The 16,915-nt window shown below is 41.3% G+C and overlaps 1 protein-coding gene across 1 annotated transcript in view; it reads left to right on the top strand.

Moving 5' to 3' along the window:
• Positions 1-16,915, top strand: part of GNA14 (G protein subunit alpha 14) — a 200,773-nt gene that overhangs the window by 74,120 nt on the left and 109,738 nt on the right. The window lies entirely within an intron of this gene.

Genomic DNA, 16,915 nt, shown 5'->3' with positions numbered 1-16,915 from the left:
TAATATTTTCCCTTTTGTGTTTGACCCTTTTCACTTGGCATAATGTTTTTAAGATTCATCTGTGTTGCAGCATGTATTGAAATTGCCTTCCTTTTTAAGGCTGAATGATATTCCATTGTATGTGGATACCACATTTTGTTTATCCCTTCCTCTGTTGATGGGTGAACATTTGTTAAACTGCGAAATATTGGTATCACTTGCTTGGCATGTTATAGTGTTTTTTCTGATTCACCCTCACCCTTCCCCCCTTTAAAAGATTTCTTATCTCTGGCCTCTACAGGGGGATTTCTGTATCGCAGTAAACAAGTTTGTTCAACTAGTCTGGGAAGGTATTTTGACCCAACAGAGAGGGATGGATGAGACCAGGTGTGATCAGCTTAACCACACCCCATCCTTATTGTCAGCCCTGCATGGAGGTGCCTTTAGAGGCCTAGAGGGAACAATGCCATATATTATAATGGGTACAGAGTGACACTTGTGAAGCTTGTTTAAATCTTTGTGTAAAAGCTCTGAAAAAATTCTGATCTAAGTTTGTATTTGTGAAAGCTTTGGGAGGGAAGACTAAACATTTGAGAATTATCATTCTGGCTGAGGCAGCTCTCTGGAGTAATACGAGTTGAGGCTCAGAGGAATTTGTGGAGTCATAGCCAAGAATCCCAAGAGACAGTATTTCTTCTGGTTCATGTGAAAGTGGTGAGAGCAACAGACTTTAAATCAGGCTCCAAGATAAGAGAAAGAACAAAGGCAGGCAGCACCGGACAAGACCCAGATATTCAGGTCCACCTGCTCAGATGCTCGGGGCAGGGTTTCCATTTTCACTAACGGTACTTCGTAGGGGAGATACAACACAGGGTTAGAGGCTGTGAAGTTGCTGCTTTAGAATACAGAGGAAAACAAAGGTGGTGAGTGTCTGAATTCTGTTTTTTGTAGGCTTCTTCTGCCTTTCTATAGAAGGCAGGCCCCAGTCTCCATCCCCACCCCAGCCTTTTATGGGAGGAGATGCAAGCAGGACATCTGGGTCCAAGGTCTCATCTATGCTGAGTGGACAATCTCACCTGGTTTCTACCACTCCCTACACACACTTTCCAGACATGATTTTGCTGTAATTAGGTTTAGACATACTATCTGGGAACTCCATAAACCCCCTCCCCTGGAAGGCCTGCTTAGCTGTGTCACATGAGGTATCTGAGCAGCTGGGCACAGAGTCGAAGTCTATTACTTAAAACTGGAAATGCTTTAAAATAATGAGTTTTGAAAACATATCTACATTTCCTCATTTTTGTTATGCAACATTTTAAAAAATAAAAACATCAAAGCCATGGTATAATGAACTCCCCTTCTTGTCTATCTAAATTCAATAATTTTAAGCATTTTGTTATATTTATCTATCTACCTGTCTATATCTATCTATTCCGTTTTGCTGAACCATTTTAAAGTTAGTTGCAGACATCATGGCATGGCATCTCTACTGCTTCTTAATTAAGAACATTCTTCTACAAAAACAACACACCATGATCAAACCTGAGAGTATTAATAACACTTCCATATTATGAACTATACAATCTAGGTTGAAATACTCTTAATTTTCTTAAGAATAATAAAAAAAAATTAGTTTCCTAACAGAAGCCTCAGAGACTGGGAAACTTAGATTTCAGAGGCTGAAGAATTATAAAGGAGGAATGATGTGGTGCCATGTGGAAACTATGAGACTTGGAGTTGGAGTCCTATGTTGTGGTTCTAAATCATTATAAGGCGTCAGGGAAGGCATTTAACTTTCTGAGCTTATTGGCAAAATGAGGGGGTTCAGTAGAATAATCCCTAAGGTCCCTCTGATTCCCCCCTCAAATATGTGATTATTAATTGCTAATGTAAAAATATTGTGCAAATGATACCCTGGGTTTTTGGAGAACGTGTCTTTTTCCCTCTTCATTCTTTTTTTTTTTTTTTTTTTTTGTGGTACACAGGCCTCTCACTGCTGTGGCCTCTCCCCTTGCAGAGCACAGGCTCTGGACGCGCAGGCTCAGTGGCCATGGCTCACGGGTCCAGCCGCTCCGCGGCATGTGGGATCTTCCCGGACCGGGGCACGAACCCGTGTCCCCTGCATCGGCAGGTGGACTCTCAACCACTGCGCCACCAGGGAAGCCCCCCTCTTCATTCTTGATTAGGGATTGTCTAGTTGAGTGATGAAAATGAAAGGTAGCCTGCCTTTCTGTGGTGCCATTTTCTCCTATGAAATAATTATCTATTAACCACTGCACCTCTTGTTCCACTGGAGGAAGAACACTTTTAAACTTGGCTGACTTCTTTGTACCATTTATTTGTATCATTTATTCCAGGCCTCCTCTTGTTTTTCTATCATATTTTTGGTTAGTCCTTGAAAAGACGGTTTCATCCCCTGCCAGAAAGGCTCCCTAACGTGGGCCGTTCATATTCCCTGCTAACCAATATTTTGTTCTTAATGAAACATTGTTTGAGTCATTATGGAGTGAGAGTGCTCAGCAAAATGTCTGTACTGGTCCCTGGTCCATGAAAACACTGGGAAGACCAAGGTGGTCTTCTCTGACTTCACTGTGATTTTATTGATACACATCAGGTTCTGGTTATTTTCCCAGTGGGCCAGAATTATTATACTCTTGGCTATAATAAGTCTGGGAGTTGTGGCTGGTTCTCTCAACTCACATAGTCCCACTGAGTCGGTTGCTTCTTTTTCTGTTTCTATCATCCATTTTTTCTCTCTCTCTTCTCCTTTCTTTCTCATTCACTTCGTCATTCGTTCATTTCTTCAGTATATGCATGTATTGCATGCCTCCTCACCCTCAGACACAGGACAGTGGCTGCGGGGAAGGGGCATCCCTATCCCGTTGGTTTATTTCTACATTGGCTGTATAACCCATGTCAAAATGAAGGGCTGTTAAAGGGTCATGGCCTTGAAGACCCTGCTTGATTCCCATAATGAAAAAGAAAAGAGACCTGTGGAATGTGTGTGTAGCATATTAGTTACTTAGGAGGCAATTTCCACCCAAGCTTCTGATTTGAGAAACCTGGGACTGGTTAGGAGTGAGAAGGTGGGGAGCTCAGCGCACACAGTGGTGACCGGCCTGGGCTGCAAGAAAGAGGAAGGCTGGTTCTCTGGGATTTGCTAACACATTGCTAACACAATGCAGGCGCATTGTGATGTTTTGGTGGTGGCCTGGAACAATCTAGTTTTATGATGAGTGCATTTTCTTCCTTTCTAAAACATTGATCCATTAGGTTAAGAAAATAAAAATAAAATCTTCCCCAGATGTAGTGCTCAGAATCGGATTGCTTTCATCAGTGTCATCTTTAAGCTCTGTCATGGCCCCTCCTTTTCCCTCATGATTACCCCCCCCCATTAACATCCATCTGTATGTAGCCACCATGGATTCTTTGAATCCATTCTCCATATATTTCATAGCTATGTAACTGTGAAGTAGCACATTTTGTGTGTACTTAAAAATGAATGTTGAAGGAAATGGGATGTAAGACTCATTTGGCAACCTCCTTTGATTTATGTATTTATCTTTCACTCAGCACTGCTTTATAAGATCCATCGATGTGAGAGGGTGTGGAGAAAAGGGAACCCTCTTACACTGTTGGTGGGAATGTGAATTGATATAGCCACTATGGAGAACAGTATGGAGATTCCTTAAGAAACTAAAAATAGAACTACCATATGACCCAGCAATCCCACGACTGGGCATATATCCTGAGAAAACCATAATTCAAAAAGAGTCATGCACCACAATGTTCATTGCAGCTCTATTTACAATAGCCAGGACATGGAAGCAACCTAAGTGTCCGTCGACAGATGAATGGATAAAGAAGATGTGGCACATATATACAATGGAATATTACTCAGCCATAAAAAGAAACGAAATTGAGTTATTTGTAGTGAGGTGGGTGGACCTAGAGACTGTCATACAGAGTGAAGCAAGTCAGAAAGAGAAAAACAAATACCATATGCTAACACATATATATGGAATCTAAAAAAAAGAAAAAGGTTCTGAAGAACCTAGGGGCAAGACAAGAATAAAGAAGCAGACATAGAGAATGGACTTGAGGACATGGGGAGGGTGGAATGGTAAGCTGTGATGAATAGAGTAGCATGGACATACATACACTACCAAATGTAAAACAGATAGCTAGTGGGAAGCAGCCGCATAGCACAGGAAGATCAGCTCGGTGCTTTGTGACCACCTAGAGGGATGGGATAGGGAGGGTGGGAGGTAGACGCAAGAGAAAGGAGATATGGGGATACATGTATATGTATAGCTGATTCACTTTGTTATAAAGCAGAAACTAACACACCATTGTAAAGCAATTATATTCCAATAAAGATGTTTAAAAAAAGTTATTAAAAAAAATAAAAGAAGGTTGCCTGCACTTAGAGACTTGGAAAAAAAAGAAAAGATCCGGGCCTCCCTGGTGGCGCAGTGGTTAAGAGTCCGCCTGCCGATGCAGGGGATACGGGTTCGTGCCCCGGTCTGGGAGGATCCCATATGCCGCGGAGCGGCTGGGCCCGTGAGCCATGGCCGCTGGGCCTGCGCATCCGGAGCCTGTGCTCCGCAACGGGAGAGGCCACAACAGTGAGAGGCCCACATACCGCAAAAAGAAAAGAAAAAAGAAAAGATCCATCTTTGTGGCTCTACACTAGATCCCATTAGAGTAGAATGAAAAGCACTCCTTTCCATTGCTATGAAACATCTCATCCAACAAATACACATTTCTTTGGACATGGGGGCAGTTTTCACTTCTTCACATTAACAAACAGTAGTGCTGCATGTTGCCTTGTGCACGTGAAGATATGGTACTTTTTTCTCCAACTCTTTTGTTTTGAAAATTTTCAAACCTGTAGGAAATTTAAAAGAGGATACAATAATCACCTGTTTTTTTTAAACCTAAAATATCCAATTATTTAATTTTACTATATTTGCCTTCTCCTCTCCCCCACCCCCCTGCCCCCAACACCAGTCCATTTAGGCTGCTATAACAGAATACCGCAGACTGGGTGGCTTATGAACAACAGAAATTTTTCACCGTTCTGGAGGCTGGAAAGTCCAAGATCAAGGTGCCAGCAGATTGCGTCTGGTGAAGGCCTCCTTCCCGGTTCGTAGACTACCTCTTTTCACTGTGTCCTCACATGGCAGAAGGAGGAAATGTAACTCTCTGGAGTCTCTTTTATAAGGGCACTAATCCTGTGAGCGTGGAACCCTTATGATCTAAGCACCTCCTAAAGGCCTCACCTCCTAATACTGTTACCTTGGGTTCATAATTCCATCTTCCCAAAACTTTTTATCTTTTTGAGCAAAGAACTGTTCCAGGTGCCTTTTACAGCCTTCCAGGGAATTGAAATTTTTTCCATTCGAGAATTGTGTAAAGACCGAAATAAATAGCAATCCGAAGGTCAGTGTCTAGTGAATACAGAGGATGAATCAGAACTTCCCAGCCAAGCCGTAACAGTTTTTTGCCTGGTAGAAACATGTGGTCTTGCGTTATCCTGATGGAAGATTATGCATTTTCTCTTGACTAATTCTGGACACTTTTCGTCGAGTGCTACTTTCATTTGGTTTAATTGGGAGCAGTACTTGGTGGAATTAATTGTTAGGTTTTCCAGAAGGAGCTCGTAATAGAGAACTCCCTTCCAATCCCACCATATACACAGCATCACCTTCTTTGGATGAAGACCGGCCTTTGGTATGGCTGGTGTTGGTTCATTCCGCTTGCCCCACGATCTCTTCTGTTCCACATTACTGTAAAATATCCACTTTTCATCGCCCGTCACAATTTGTTTTAAAAACAGGACGTTTTCATTACATTTAAATAGAGAATTGCATGCAGAAACACGGTCAAGAGGTTTTTTCGCTTAACTTATGTGGAACCCAAACATCAAAGTGATTAACATAACCAAGTGGTGCAAATGATTTTCAGTGCTTGATCTGGATATTTTGAGTATGTTGGCTATCTCCCGCGTGGTATAACATTGGTTGTTCTCAATTTATGTCTGGATTTGATCACTATCAACTTCACCTGACCGTGGAGCATCGTCCAGCAAGAAATTTCCAGCAGAAAACTTTGCAAACCACTTTTGACATGTTTGATCAGTCACAGTACCTTCTCCATACACTGCACAAATCTTTTTTTGCATTTCACTTGCATTTTTACCTTTCTTGAACGAATAAAGCATAATATGCTGAAAATGTTGCTTTGTTTCCTTCCATCTTTAGTACTAAAATGATGACAAAAATTCACCAATTTTGATAAGTTCTTTTAAAATGCATGCTGATATGACAGCTGTCACAATACAGTCTAACAAAGTTCTTTCCAATGAAGTTAAAGACAACTAAGTGCTACTAGAACCATCTTACGGAAAAAACCGAACAAACGTTTTGGCCACCCCAATATACACACACATGTATGTATGTGTTTAAGTTTTTTTAAAAACTGAATCTTTAAAGTTTTAGACTTCACTCCTAAATATTCTGCCACAGATCTTCTAATAACAAGGTCATTCTCTTATATAACCACAATATAGTGATCATGACTAAGAAATTAAATAATTGCAGAGTATCATATAGTACCAATCTAGAATATGTATATTTTTATTTTAAAAAATACTGCTGGGACTTCCCTGGTGGAGCAGTGGTTAAGAATCCGCCTTCCAATGCAGGGGACATCGGTTTGATCCCTAGTCTGTGAAGATCTCACATGCCGTGGAGCAGCTAAGCCCATGTGCCACAAGTACTGAGCCTGCGCTCTAGAGCCCATGAGCCACAATTACTGAGCCCGCATGCCACAACTACTGAAGCCTACGTGCCTATAGCCTGTGCTCCACAACAAGAGAAGCCACCACAATGAAGAGTAGCCCCCGTTTGCCGCAACTAGAGAAAGCCCGCAGGCAGCAACAAAGACCCAACGCAGCCATAAATAAATAAATAAATACATACATACATACATACATACATACATACATACTGCCAAAGTCTCTCCAAAGCATCTGTACTAATTTATTGTTCCCAACAACCATGCATGAAAATTTCAACTTCCCCAGACATTCACCAACATTTTGTTATTATCTCACTTTAATTTTTGCTAGTTAGTTGGATAAAAAAGTTATCAACTTTTACATTTGCATTTTAAAAAAGAAAAATCAGCCACAAAAACATGTAATTTAACTATAAGATTTTATCTTTGTCAAAGTCGAAATGAGATCCCAATTTGGCTTCCAGCACAGGGTAATAAGCTCCATGTCTGTGAGCAATTTAGAGCAGGATTCTTCCATTTTTTCTGAAAATTTAGGAAAAAAATATAATGCAGCTCAATTCTTCATTTTATAAACATAGACCTTTCAGCCAGAAGTCTTGTCAGAGAATGTTTTGCCACAGTTATCTTGGGGGTCTGAAGTTTTTTCAGTGATGCATTAATAGTATCAGTTTAAAATTCATATAAATCGTTAACTTTAATATTAGAATAGCCTACAGGATATGAAGCCCTCACATTGAGAACAGAGAGGAAACAGAACAGACTGGGTCCCTGCTCTTCATGACAGTAAAACTGATACTAAAACTTAAAAAAAATTTTTTTAGCAAAAACTCTTAGGTTTAAACTTTGACAACTGATAGACATGGATGCTCCTAACCAAATGTGGATAGAATTTTGTTTACTTTTATGAATAAGTAATAAAAACAAACACTATATCTGTACTACCCAGTGATTAACATTTGGTGACGATAATTCTGACTTACAAGTATATGTATGTGTGTGTGTGTATGCAAGCATAAGAATAATCCAGATCACTTTCACCTTAAAGTAACACTGACACTGAGTGTTTGCTATAGGCTAAGCACTGGTTTAAGTGCACGTACTATTGTCATTCCCATTTTCCACACTCAGTTATTGAGGTTCAAGGTTAGGCAGCAGGTGAGTGGCCGACCTAGAATTTGAGCACTGGGAGCCCTCTTCACCTTTACTGTTCTCCCTCCAGTTTTTTCTGTTACTTTTTCATTCACTGTACTAGAAACATCATTTCATGTCAGTAAGTAACTATCTACATTGATTTTCTTAGCTTTATACTATTTCCATTGTATAGTCACCATAACTAATTGATTTCGTCACCTACCACTGTGCATTTAATCGTTTTTTTTTTTTTGCTATTGTGTTTAATGCTGTGATCACTGTCCATTATATTTATATTTGGCTACTTGTCCAACAATTTCTTCTGAAATCCTAGAATTGGAATTTCTGGATGACATGACACATTTTGAAGTTGATCCAAGCTGTCCTGTTGCTTCATATTGCTGCACAGGTGCTGCAGGGATAAATTGGAGTGGGGGGGTCTGTTTTCTTATATTCCCACAAACACTGGAGTTTTTTCAAATTTGCCCCTCTAATAAACAAAATACGGCACCTCATGGTTTTCATTTGTACTCTTTCATTATAGTGAGGCGAAACATTTTTCATATGCCTACTTGTATTCTCTTTTTATGAATTGCCTTTTTGTACTTTCCATGTTTTCTCTTCTATTGATGTTGTCTTTTAAAAATTGATTTGCAATAGCTCTTTCACTGAAGAATATAAATTCTTTGTTATGTTAGAACAGTTTTTGCCTAGCAAAGCCTTTGTTTTTTCATGTTTTTTTTTTAATGGTGTATTTTACATTTTGTTTATAATTTAAAAATCTGAACTTCCCCTATGCAATATTGGACAATTTTTCACCTTTACTTTCTTGACATATATTGATTATTTAAATTTTTTGTATATAAATCTTTAATTCATCTGGGATTGATTTTGATGTGCCATACAGATCTGATTTTTTCCCTTATGGTTAAGATCTAGTCCCAACACTGTTTATTGAAATGCCATTTATGAAAATGGTAGGAGCAGTGCCTGGGACACACAGTTTCTACATAAACAGTCCTAGCCTCCCCCTCTCCCTGTCTCTGTCTCTTGCATAGTCTTAGAGGTACAAAGTAAGGAGCTTTGCCATATCCAAGAGTTAGGTTGGAGGAGGGGAAATAAGAGCAAGTCTAATAATTGGGATTTTACCATTTCATCAGTGATAAATATTTATGAAGCTCCTCTGAGTGATGTATGAGAATTGTTAGCTTCCATAAACCTAGTTTGGGATCTTGATAGGCCTTTTTTCTTGAGACGTGTTTTTCCAGAAGGTCACATCATCACTAGGTAAATGGGAGTTGGTCCTTATCTGGATTTTCATAATGATACAGCAGACAGCAACCTTTAGAAAACCCTGGGTGAGTTACTTTTGCTTTTCTCCTGTTAGCCTGCATTACAGTGTTTCATTTTCATTGTCTGGCAAGGTTTCCATTGCTTGATGCTAGACGGAAAATAAATTAGACTCTCATTGTTATAGGCATGGTAGTTCTTAACCAGACTAATTTTATTTGGTTACAAGCACCCAAAATGTTTGAGGCATTAAAAAAAAAAAACAACTAAGGTAAAATAATAATGATTTTTAAATTAGCTCTTGTTTCTCTGATGTATCAAGGCTAAGTAGGGCTACAATGGTAGATCATTTTGGAAGAGATTGCTCCTGCCCACTTGCTGGGTCTTCATTTGTTTCCTTTATTGTATCAGAGAGTAATCATCCTTTGTAAGGTGATCTTGGAATTCTTAAAGGAGCAGAAAGTAATTATTATAACTAATATGCCATAACAAAAAAGATAACCTAATTTACCAATTAATGTAACCTGTATCATACTTCAGAGTACAAGACTAAGAAGAGTGTCAGCTTTCAACGCTAGTTAGGAAGGTTCATCAACAAATTCTGTTTTGTGCCAAAACCCAAGGTTTTAAGAATCTAAAAATGCTCAGAGCATGTTTTCTCATATTATTTTCATTTCTAAATCTTTTTCTCAGATTTGCTCATCTCTCAGTCTCTCAAAGCCTCCACAGTTCCTTCATTTTTTACCACTAACTCCCCACAAAAATAAACCAAAAAAAGCAAACACATAAATAAATAATCCCCTAGAATCTGGATATTATAGATTTATAGATTCTTTCTGTTTTATATTAGAGCTTTTTGGGAATAGCTGAATGCTTCAGTTTCTTTGTATTAAGGCTGTATTGCAAATATTGTCATTCTAAAATCACTGTGCATATTTTCTACCATATATGCCAAGAAGATGAAAATGATTGTCTTTTAAGAAAAACAAAGAACATGCCACCAACCCCTTTTTTCTCACTGTTTCTTGTTTCCTAAAGATGCTGCTCGGATCTGATAGGAGAATAATCCTTTTCATGCATTTTTTACTATATTTCCTCCTGTGGGGCTGGAATTGACCAGACTTTAGGAGCAGGGGAGGGTTCCATGATAGAGAGCTGCAGCTTCAGTTTGGAAACAGCTTCAGAATCTGATGGCCTAGTGATTTGGGGTCACTTGGAAGGGTGAATGGGTGAGCATGTGTATATGTCTGAGGAGATCCCAATTGAACTAATCTCTTGACTAGTCTTATGTCTGCCCCAGTTGTACTTCATGGGGGAAGAGGGCAGGCTGAGGTGGACAGAAGGTGAGTTTATGCCAGCTGGTGGTTGACCAGATGTCACAATCAGGATAGAGAAAGTTAAAGACCCTGCTTATCTGCAGGACAGAATTTGGATTGTAAAAACTTAGTAGATGAATGAAAATTGTATCCTCCAGAAACCCAAGAAGATTAAGAATTTGAAAAAGAATGAGGAGGGAGAGGAGGAAAAGAATAGCTAGAGGATGTACATCAAACTGTGCAAACACATGAGCCAAGGACTCTTGATTTGGGTGGTTGCTGATTTGCAGGCACAAAAGTTCTGCATAAAGTATAATGAAAAGTCTTAGCTAATCTGCCAGAGGTTGAAACTTTTCCTCTTCATTCCATCATGGAAAAACATTCATCCATATATGTTCAAATGGGGGTAGGGGCAGGGGAAAACTAAGCAGACTGCTTGGAAATATTCACTGTTTCCATCAGGAAAATCAGAACTGAATTTTCAATTTCATAGAAGATTTAAAGCAGGCATTAGGCCCACAATATTATACCAGTAAGAGAACATCTCACGTCTGATCTTGAGACCTAATGTAACTAAATTTTCAGTGTATGAGAGTGAGTATGGAAGTGACCATTTTATTTATTTATTTATTAAAATATTTGTTTACTTATTTATTTTTGGCTGCATCGGGTCTTGGTTGCGGCACGTGGGATCTTTCATTGTGGTTTGCGGGCTCTTTGTTGCGGCGCGTGGGCTTCTCTCTACTTGTGGTGCACAAGCTTCTCTACTTGTGGTGCGCGAGCTCAGTAGTTGCAGCGGGTGGGCTCCAGAGCGCGTGGGCTCTGTAGTTGCAGCATGTGGGCTCTCTAGTTGTGGCGTGTGGGCTTAGTTGCCCCGCAGCATGTGGGATCTTAGTTCCCCGACCAGGGATTGAACCTGCGTCCCTTGCATTGGAAGGTGGATTCTTAACCACTGGACCACCAGAGAAGTCTTGGAAGTGACCATTTTAATACGCACACTATAGCCTATAACTAATCTTGTTTCTCCTTTGGACAACCTAACTCTGGTAAAAGCCCTGCCAAGGCCACCTCATTTCTGTCTCCCATTAGATTCCGTTTGGATTTCAAAGTGTAAATAATGGTTAGATTACAGGAGAATATATAAAGTGTGATGTAATGGCTACTTTGAAGATACTTTAAATGCACTTTTTTTTTTTTTTTTGCGGTATGCGGGCCTCTCACTGCTGTGGCCTCCCCCGTTGCGGAGCACAGGCTCCGGACGCGCAGGCTCAGCGGCCACGGCTCACGGGCCCAGCCGCTCCGCGGCATATGGGATCCTCCCAGACCGGGGCACGAACCCGTATCCCCTGCATCGGCAGGCGGACTCTCAACCACTTGCGCCACCAGGGAGGCCCTAAATGCACTTTTAATTAGTATTGTCAAATTGATTTCACACTGTAGTGCCTAACTTGAATGCATTTTATGATAATGCACGTGTCTGGATGATGATGGTTATTTCAGGGTGGATATTGATTTAAATGTGATCCCATGACATCACTCCCAATTATCCTGGGTGATATGGCTGGTCCAGAAGCACTGGCTAACTCAGAAGAATCTTAGCATACTTAGCAAATAGCATGAACCATTCTTACCTGCTTTTGAAGTTTCCTTCAGTTCTTAAAAACCCTGGGTGAAAACAAGTACTCTCTCTTTTAGTCTATCATCCTTTCAGCAAATAACTAAAAGTCAGATGTTTCTGTACTGGGTAGATATCACTATATACCAAAATATATCCAGGTTGGGAGAGTATGTCCTGGGTAAAAGTGAGAAATAAGAGTAGTTGCCATGGATATTTACCTCTTCAACCCCATGTGTGTGTCAAGCCAGGGAGGCACTTAACATTTGTAGGGCCTGAGCAGGAGTACCAATGGAAGCCCCTGGCTGGTGTCCCTTTGTCACCACCACCTCCCATGCACACTGCAAAGGGCTCTGCATGCACTCAGGCCAGCACATCCAAGCTTTGTCCACAGCGCCTCACACGTGTCTGTCTCTTGGCTACCTTTCAGGCCTAAGGATGTGCACACCTGTGTGTGCTCACCCTCAAGTGGGTAGATTGGGGAAGGGCCTATGTAGGCCCTGAAAGCGGGTGGGGGGCCCTTTCCAGGATCTCAAGTACCTTGAGCATGGCCTTGAAGCTGGGGAGAGGACATGGACTAGAAGTGGGTATGTGTCCTTGGCCCTGGGGCCTCATGGCCCCGCTGGATGGGGAGAGATGAAAGAGGGCCAGAACAAGGCCCTCTAAAGTTGGGAAGCTCCTTTGTCAACTCTAAAGGTGGCACTGTGTCAAGCCGTGGAATATGAGAATAATTGCAGGATGTTGTTTTGCTGGCCCTTTTGTTTTTAGCCAGCAGACGCTGGAATGTCTGTTCTGTGCAGATTGGGAGGCTGGGTATTGTGGGAGGATACAAAATACAAAGCTATTTTTAATCGAGTTTTGGGGAGATAAAAGCTGAACTGAGAATAATTACAAAACAACTGGTTAACGAGGGAAAAAGCTAACCCCTAATTGTTAAGGAAGGGAATTTGGGGTGAAATGTAGTAAAGTCATGTGACTGGTTTTGTGCCCGACCTGGGTTCTTGGACTCTTTAATCAATAGAAATTGAGAAGAGGCCACAAGAGGAATTCATGCAAGGCTTTATCAGGACTCGTGCTGCAGCATGAGAGGGTGAAAACAAGTAACAGGTTCCCTTGCTCGCTCCCGGAGACGGGGCGAACTGGTTCCTTAAATGGGGTGAGTGTAGGGGTGTGTCCAGGGGTCGGGCAGGAGGGGTGGCTTAGGTGATCTGACCACCCCCTGAGAGGTGCTGTGTGCGGGGATCATGCGCGGTACCTTGCTTTTGCTCCAGACATCTCAGAAGTGGCAGCTGGGTTTTGGCTTTTTTGTATCTTATTGTTCATAGTTTGTCCCAACTGGCATTCATGTTTATTTTTAGTTCCTTATAGTTTCTTTGTATTCTGTCACTGGAGGAAACGTTTGTCGAGGTGGCAGCACTCCAGTAAAGGGTCCCAGGTCCCAGCCTGTCTCAGTTTCAGGGTCATAGGGTTTAGGGATCATGGAGATCACGGCTGGCAACCTTGTGCTTCCAGGTCTCCCGCGGGTACCATAAATGTGTGACTGGACCAGATACAAGGCAGTGGGACCTAGGGAGAGACTGTGGGCACATTTGTGTTTAACTAACGAATGTGTGCCCCAGCAAAAGACGTTCAAATTAAAAATAAAAAGCTGAGGGCTTCCCTGGTGGCGCAGTGGTTAAGAGTCCGCCTGCCGATGCAGGGGACGCGGGTTCATGCCCCGATCCGGGAAGACCCCACGTGCCGCGGAGCAGCTGGGCCCGTGAGCCATGGCCGCTGAGCCTGCGCGTCCGGAGCCTGTGCTCCGCAACGGGAGAGGCCACAACAGTGAGAGGCCCGCGTACCACAAAAAAAATTTAAAAAAATAAAAAAAATAAAAAACTGAACAATGTGCTGACCAAACAAAATGGGAATGCAATCCCTGACTCTAAACTTCTGGGGTTGTTGCTGGTGACATTAAAGTGATGTTGCCACACTGATGCAGAAACTTAATTGCTCACCCACAGTTACACCTAATAAAGTAACTTGAGTTTTGGAAGGTGCTTCACGTACAAAATAAGTGGGAGGGGAAAAGCTGTAAAGAGAAAATTCTTTAGGATCCTGCAAACAGTCCAAATGATGGTTAAGACAAGTGGAAAGAATGAAGAGCCCTTTCCCCTTTCGTACCAGAAGTATTAAAAGTTTGCTCTGTTTGGAAAACATAGAGGAATCCCCTGTTAGTCTTTTCATTTCTGTAAAATCCTACCAGTAATTATTATATCAGGTTTCTCTGAGTGTGAGCCTGTGATCACCTTTCCCAAACAGGCACTGCACTGGGTTAACCAGGGTGCTCCCCCAATTCCTGATGAATTTGGAACCTATGAATGTGAGCTTATTTGGAAATAGCATCTTTGCAGATGTAATCAAGCCAAGATGTGGTCCTACTGGATTAGGGTGGGCCCCAAATCCATTCTGACTGGTGTCCTTATAAGGTGAATTAATTTGGACACACACACACACAAGAATGTTGGCTGTGTGAAGACAAAGGCACAGATTGGAGTTATGCTGCTCCAGACCAAGTAGCATCAAGGACTGTCAGCCACCACCAGAAGCTAGGAGAGAAGCAAGGAACAGATTCTGTTTCAGAGCCTCTGGTGAGAGAATAAACGTCTATTGTTTTAAGCCACCCAGTTTGTGGCACTTTGTTACAGCAGCCTAGGAAACAAATACACGCACCACTTCTAACTTCCTCATTGTTTTAGAAATGCCACCAAGTTCCTGGTCTCAAAGGTTATAATTCCTGCTTCTAACCTTCTCTTGCAAATGCATTCAGTCTTCCAAACCATTACATTTCCTTCTTCCTCTCTACTTCCACAGTTATCACTCATCATAATAATTAATATTTGAATTCTGCTTTCTAGAATTAAAGCAATTTTAATTCTCACAACAAATGATGATAGGAATGGTATTGTTACTGAACATAAGATCTTGTGCCCGATGCATAGTAAGGCCAAACAAACCAAAACGTCGCAGTTTGGAGCAGAGAAAGGTTTATTGCAGGGCCATGCAAGGAGACGGGTGGCTCGTTCCCAAAAAGCCCCAAATTCCTCGAAGGGTTTCAGCAAAGCATTTTTATTTTACTTTTTATTTTTTTTAAGAAATTTTTTCTGATGTGTTCATTTTTAAAGTCTTTATTGAATTTGCCTCAACACTGCCTCTGCCCTATGCGTTGTTCCCTTGGCCACGAGGCACGTGGGATCTTAGCTCCCCGACCAGGGGTCGAACCCTCACCTCCTGCATTGGAAGGTGAAGTCCTCAACCATTGGACCGCCAGGGAAGTCCCAGCAAAGCGTGTTTTTTGTTTTTTGTTTAAAATATTTATTTATTTATTTATTTATTTATTTATTTATTTATTTTTGGCTGTGTTGGGTCTTCATTTCTGTGCGAGGGCTTTCTCTAGTTGAGGCAAGTGGGGGCCACTCTTCATCGCGGTGCGCGGGCCTCTCACTATCGCGGCCTCTCTTGTTGTGGAGCACAGGCTCCAGACGCGCAGGCTCAGTAGTCGTGGCTCACGGGCCTAGTTGCTCCGCGGCATGTGGGATCCTCCCAGACCAGGGCTCAAACCCGTGTCCCCTGCATTGGCAGGCAGACTCTCAACCACTGCGCCACCAGGGAAGCCCCCAGCAAAGCGTTTTTAAAGACAAGGTGAGGGAGGGATGTGGTTTGTCATTGCAGACTTCTTAGTGTTGGAATCCTTTGTTCTCACATCTGTCCAGTAGGTCAGGTCACTATGTTCCTGTAAACCTCCAACAAGACAAATGTTATTCTCTGTTCTGCAACTTTTTATCTCCATATGAATGGACTCTTAAAAGTCAGAGCCCTGAGACTAGGCTATCCTGTATATTTCATGCTATAGGCAACATTCTTTTACAAAAGGTGCAGAGCCAGCATGACTACGCACAGGAAAAGGAACAGATCTAATATGGTATCAGATTTGTTCTTGCCTATTACAGTATTATTCTGCCCACTTAATTGATGAGGAAACTGAGGTTCAGAGAGTTTAAGTAATTTGTCTAAGGTCAAACAGCTTTCTAGCATATTACAAATTTCGGATTCCAACAAGGATAGTCCCTTTACTCCAAGAAAAAATACTCAACCCCAAATGGAGTGCTTGGCTTTAATTATTTTTCTATACTGCTTTCTCCATCATTCCAAAGAAAAGACTATAAGAACTTATCTGTATCATTGGGGTAAAATGAAAATAATCCTCAAATTTTTCTCCTTTGCTTACCCACACCTTGGAGAACTATCCCTTAGTTATTATCCCAGCAAAGGCATCCCAGTGTTGATGGAACAAAAAAGAGAGAGCTTATTTGCCTCTTTTTTTCCTTGTAACAACAGAATTTCTTTTATATGTTTAATTACAGCCTTAGAAGTGACATCAAATTGGCTTTTAGTGGAAAGTTTTTTTTCCTGTAGGTGGGTCACTGGAGATATAATTAATACAAATAATAGCTATCATATACAGATTTCTTTTAGTTGAAATGACCTCTTTCGCGTACATTTTCCCACTGTCTGTAACAAAGCAGCTACTTGGGTTATGTTGTTCAGCTGGTTTTACAGCAAAGTCAAAGAGTACATCCTTCCCATATGAGAAACATGTCAGCCACTCCCACAATTGTCTTACTGAAAAATTGTTTTTTGTTAAGGTGGAGGTTTATGAAAAGAAAAAGCTGTTGGTTATTGATTTTCTTATCTCAAGCTGTATGTTTAAGCAGTAAATTAGTGTTGTAATGCCAGAGGA

The sequence above is a fragment of the Mesoplodon densirostris genome, chromosome 6 (assembly GCF_025265405.1).
Source record: "Mesoplodon densirostris isolate mMesDen1 chromosome 6, mMesDen1 primary haplotype, whole genome shotgun sequence".
NCBI classification, from domain to species: domain Eukaryota; kingdom Metazoa; phylum Chordata; class Mammalia; order Artiodactyla; family Ziphiidae; genus Mesoplodon; species Mesoplodon densirostris.
This window is presented reverse-complemented; position numbering and strand designations above follow the sequence as displayed.